The sequence below is a fragment of the Mauremys reevesii genome, unplaced genomic scaffold, assembly GCF_016161935.1.
Source record: "Mauremys reevesii isolate NIE-2019 unplaced genomic scaffold, ASM1616193v1 Contig2, whole genome shotgun sequence".
Lineage (NCBI taxonomy): Eukaryota > Metazoa > Chordata > Testudines > Geoemydidae > Mauremys > Mauremys reevesii.
This window is the reverse complement of record NW_024100826.1, coordinates 1,311,180-1,317,144: the sequence shown is the minus strand read 5'-3', so window position 1 is coordinate 1,317,144 and position 5,965 is coordinate 1,311,180.

The following is a 5,965-nucleotide window of genomic DNA, read 5'->3' as shown; positions in this document are numbered from 1 at the left end:
CAAGGCCTGGGGGAGGAGGGTCCTCACCCCCCATCACTGTCGCCGTTCCAGCCTCCAGGGCGACAGAGCAGCTCCAAGTGGATCCCCGCTTCTTGACAGCTGGTGACCCCCCTTCTTCGTCAGCAGGAAGTTCCCTCGTGACTCCCTTATGGGCCTTTCTAAGAAGACCCCTCCCTCTGGGTCTTCCTGCCCCTCTGCTGGCCCCTCTCCCTCACAGTGCGTTGCCAGAGGGCAGGGCCTGAATGCCCAGTTGGCAACCCCATTGGGGGCTGCTAAGGCTCTGACTAGGCCAGGTCCTGCTTCCCAGCTGGGATCCCAGATAATCTCCCCTCACTCCCAATCAGACTGTCCCCGCAGCTCGCCTTTGCTGCTGTGCTGTGCTGGTCTCCGCCTCCAGCCTAGCCCATGAGCTGCCCTAGGTGCCCACCTTCCTGCTCCTGCCCCAAGTCAGGGAAATCCCCCCTCCCCACCAGTGGCTAGATTGGAGTGGGGGAGACCACCCAACTCTTCACTACTCCAGCTCCACCCCATCCCCTTGTTCACTGAATGGCTCTGCTAAAATGCCTGGCGGTGACAGAGCATTAACAGTGGTGCTGTTTCCATTTGTCCTCTGTCACGGATCTACAGGATCGGCGTTACACCCTGGCTTTTCCACAATCCCTTGGAGCAGTGTTTCCTGACCGGTGTGCCATGGCACACTGCTGTGCTGGCAGCTGGGCTGTGGAATTTTTTGAAAAACTACATGTGAGAACAAAAAACCTTCCCTTGTATTCTAACGAGCGTTGGAGCTGGATGGCAGTCTGTACATTTGCTCCCCGGACGAGGCCTCTTTCAAATACTATGCACAGGTCACATTCCATTCCCCAAAGTGAGGCTAAGAGAGAAAAAGTAAACACAGATGGACGTGCCCTGATGAATGCAGTGTGCTGCAATGAGCCTTTGATGATGATGCACATAAAAAAAGACATAAAATTCAAGCCTAAGTTTTAAATTTACATTTGACTTAGGGTAATAGCTGGAACGAGCCAGACCTGGAACAGCATTATAAGTAATTATATCGCATTAAAAACAGTGGAGAAAGTGACACGCACTTGGGAAGACTATTTTGGGAATGAGCAGAAATGCTTAACTATTAATTGCTTGTCATCTCCAAACATTATTCTCAAGGGTATGTCGCTGTCTCCACTGGGCATGCTTATGTCCAGAGTTCTTATATTTAGCTTTAATGTTAGTTTTCACTGTCTGAAAATGTTAATTCTGGCACAAACAACAGATCGCGATCTAACACTAGCTGCCATGTTTGTTTTGATTTTAACCCTACTAGCCTTGTTCTGGATTGGTTCCTGAATATTCATGAGTCAAAATTAAGAGTGGCCTATGATAGATGCAATGTTACACCACGGTCATATGAACTTGACGTTACAGGAGTCACATGATGGTATCAAGGTGTGCCACGGCAGAGAAAAACGTTGGGAACCAATGCTTTGGGGGACTCTGCTCAGTGGACCAGGCCCCCAGGGGGGTCCCACTCTTCCTCCAGGGCCAGCCACACAACCTCACTTGCCTCTGGGCTCCAGTCTTCCTGCCTCATGTGGTGAGCTCTGGCCAGTGAGGCCAACTGAGCCAGACGTCCTCTTAGGGATGTGTAACTCTGATGCACCCCAGCCGGTGTCTGCAGTGACACAGGGCAGCTTTTCCAACCACAGAAGGGTTGGTTAGTCCCTTGGCACACGGCTTTCCAAGTCTTGAGGGTAGCCCAGAGAAAGGAAGGTTAAAGCACAATCCCTCTGGCCAAGCCCAAGCAACCCACCTGCCTCGCTATAGTGGATTCCATCTCAGGCACTGTCTCTCTCTGGCATCCTTAGTCGGGCCAATTCTTCCAGAAGCCTACTCTTGGTCCTCCACTGGTCACCTCCCAATCCTTTGGCTCCAGGCAAGGCCATGCAGAATTCACAGTCCTGCCTGCTGTCCAGTGTCCAGTCCTTAGGGCTTCCCATTGTCCCTCAGGACCCTTTCTTGAGCTGGGTCAGTTTCAACCAGTTCCCTGATGACCCTATTCATTGGGGCCCAGTCAGAAAGGTCTCTCACATACACCCCCTCTCTTGCCCCACACTGCCCTGCAAGAGCAGATTTAACTCTCCACTCCCAAACTGGCTACCAATGCAGAGTACAGAGGGAAACCGAGGCACACAAGATTCATAAAAATATTACAGAAGATTCCCACTTTGTCACGGCTCTTCTCCCTCGGGGGCCGAACTGAGCAGGGCTGCTTTATCCACTGACCTGGGAGGTTCGAGTCCACCATGGTTATTCGAAGACACCCCAGCATAGTGCCCATTTCCACGGTGGCAATTCTACCTGGTGCTTGTGAGATGCGTACAGCACAGTTTCTAACCAAGCGTACAGTTTTCACAGCACAGGGCAGAGCAGTTTCACGTCCTCCCTTCGGGCTGGTCTGTTTGATGACATGAGCAGGGTGCACATGGGAAGATTTCATGCGGCCCCCAGCCCTTTGGTCACTCCAGAACCTTTGGGTTTGAAACTGGGTCCAGCTGCTACCTCCTCCCTGTCTTCTTCCAGGGAAAGATGAGGGGAGGGAACCCACATTCCTCCATGGGTCAGCCATCCTGGCTGCAGAGCCCCTCACTTTGAATATTCCTGGGGCTTTAGCCCCAGGAGCCCATATAAGTTGGCGCCCATGCTGGTGGGGTCAGGCTTCTCCCACCCTGAACAGGGCAAACATTGAGGAATACTGCACAATATGTGATTCCTATGTGTGACGCAACAGGGAGCGGGGCGGATTGACCTGGGAATTTCGTTTAGTTTTACTGGGACTGTCTGCATGGGGGATGGGAGAGCAGGGGATGACTTTAGGTGAGGGACAGTACCTGAGCCTGTAACCTTAGCCAGGAACGGGGGTGGGGAGAGTCAACACCTTTGCCCGGGAAACTGGACAAAGGGAGAGGGGGAGAGAGCCTGCTGGAGGGTTTTTTTGTTTTCAATTTTGGGCTGGCTGGGAAGAGGCAGGGAACCCCAAGTCTGGGATCTTAGACTTGATCCTTGCCCCCAAGAGGGACCTGGCTGAGGGGTCCTGGTTGTACCTACAAGCCCTGCTTGGGACTGTGTTCCTGTCATCTAATAAACCTTCTGTTTTACTGGCTGGCTGAGAGTCCTGGTGAATCACAGGAAGTGGGGGGTGCAGAGCTCTGACTCCCCCACACTCTGTGACACTATGCAAGACTGGAAAAAGCCCCTGTTATGTGTGCAGTAGACAGGAGGCCGTTGCCTACGATACAGGCCCCTACTCAGAGGGTGGCCAGAGATACTAGGGGACAGCTCAGTCATGGGGCTTGACAGCAGCTATGGATAAATTAGGCTCAAGCTTGTGAAGACCAGCTCTTTTTCATCATGGTGAAATATTTGCTGCCAGTTTGCATCCAAACTTCAGCTCAATAGAATAAATAGAAACAAACCTGTTTCCCGCCAGATTCTTCACATACTGGGGTGGTTCTAGGATGGAGGTATTGCCACATGCTTGTCGCTTATACTGTCTGCATGGGGGATGGGAGAGCAGGGGATGACTTTAGGTGAGGGACAGTACCTGAGCCTGTAACCTTAGCCAGGAACGGGGGTGGGGAGAGTCAACACCTTTGCCCGGGAAACTGGACAAAGGGAGAGGGGGAGAGAGCCTGCTGGAGGGTTTTTTTGTTTTCAATTTTGGGCTGGCTGGGAAGAGGCAGGGAACCCCAAGTCTGGGATCTTAGACTTGATCCTTGCCCCCAAGAGGGACCTGGCTGAGGGGTCCTGGTTGTACCTACAAGCCCTGCTTGGGACTGTGTTCCTGTCATCTAATAAACCTTCTGTTTTACTGGCTGGCTGAGAGTCCTGGTGAATCACAGGAAGTGGGGGGTGCAGAGCTCTGACTCCCCCACACTCTGTGACACTATGCAAGACTGGAAAAAGCCCCTGTTATGTGTGCAGTAGACAGGAGGCCGTTGCCTACGATACAGGCCCCTACTCAGAGGGTGGCCAGAGATACTAGGGGACAGCTCAGTCATGGGGCTTGACAGCAGCTATGGATAAATTAGGCTCAAGCTTGTGAAGACCAGCTCTTTTTCATCATGGTGAAATATTTGCTGCCAGTTTGCATCCAAACTTCAGCTCAATAGAATAAATAGAAACAAACCTGTTTCCCGCCAGATTCTTCACATACTGGGGTGGTTCTAGGATGGAGGTATTGCCACATGCTTGTCGTTTATCTCTTGCTTATAGAAAGCAAGGCCAGATTCCTGGGAAGGCAGAGATAGGATTTTTTTCATAGGGGGATGGAATGTTTTTCTGTCTCAATTTGCTATATCCCTGTAACCCTGCAGCACCCCTTCTGGCTGGGGGGAGGAGTCCACATGGCTCCCCTTCTTTGAGGTTTAGTAGAAGGAGACATCTCGTTCCTATGAATAAAGGAGCTAGGAGAGGTGGGAGGGAGAGGTGAATGTGTCTGGGACTGCAGAGACAGTGATCGTGGTAAGTGCTGTGGCTACTAAACTCATGCATCTGGTGTTAGCCACTGTCCGAGGCAGGACACTGGGCTAGCTGCACCGGCTCTGATCGAGTCTAGCCGTTCTTGTGTTCTGACCCAGCCCCGGAGGGTAGGGGGCTGGCTGGCTGGCTGGGGGGTGGGAAGTGGGATTATGGTGTCTTTCTTCTTTTGGGGGTGCTGGATCCAATGTGCTCCCAGGGGGTGGAACTGTCTGGCTCAGGGGAGCAGGGAATGGGACCCAGGGCCTTTCTCCTGCAGGTCCCCAGCTCCTGTCCAGCCCCAGGAAGATAAAGCAATGATGGGGATGAGTTTATGATCCTCCAGGTTACTGCTGTACTGGTCTCTGTCTCCCTCCAGTGGCTGCTCCACAAGTTTATGTGTCCAACAGTGTCTGCAGCAGGGGAGGGGACTTGCTGGAGCTATAGTCACTGCAAAATTTGCATTCCCGCCCCTCACAGCACACCACCACCATAGCCCCCTGTAGCAGCTGCTGCTCTCTGGCTGCCCAGCTCTGAAGGCAGAGCGGAGAGAGCAGTGGCTGCTGGCTGGGCACCCAGCTCCAGCAGCAGCGCAGGAATAAGCCTGTGCAGGGGAGCCGGCGTGCCCGAGAGCAGCCCCTGGCCCTGTGTGCTGGGGTACACTGCCCAGGGCCGGTGGAGAGTCCGGAGCTCCCCACAGCAGCCTGGCCTAACCCACTGTGGTTGGGGCTCCTGGGCCCCACCCCTTGTGGTCGCTGCCCCCTGAGGGCTCTGCTGGCCCCAGAGCTGAGTCCCCCTGCCCAGGCAGCTCCTACTGGCTGCGAGTAGCCAGCGCCCCAAACTACCTGGCTCCGGCTTCCAGCCTCTAACCTGGCCAGGGAGTGGGATCTGGGGTGGGGAAAGAGGAGGTGAAACCTTTTGTGAAGTAGCAGGGGGTGGGGCCACAGAGAGGGGTGGGGCCTAATGGTGAGGGAGGCAGAGCCCCTGCTTTTCTGTCTAGCCCACCTCAGCCCCACACCAGGAAGAGGCTGGCGCCGCCCCTGGAGCACTGAGCAAGGGCCATTCGTCTCATGCTCCCCAGGGGAGCCAGCAGGCAGACGCGGCAGCCCCAGGCCGGAGCAGTCTGCAGGGCTAATGTTTAACTCTGGCCTTTGGCTGAAGCCACCTGCAGCTTCTATGCATCCTGCGGGGCTGGTTAAAGCTAAACCCCAGGGCTGGGTGTGGAACAGCTGAGCCCAAAGTGGGCCCCATTCCCTGCTCTCGGCCCCAGCTGCACCTGCTCCTGGCAGGGGGCAAAAACCTGCATCTAAAGGGGGCTCCACCACTCAGGCTCAGGGCTGCGCAGGAAGCCAGGCTATGCCCCAGGTGGCAGAGCCATGCTGAACAATCAATCCCCCGTGAAGGCAGGGGAGCCGCTGGAGCTGGCCCACTGGTGGCAGCAGGGGGCACT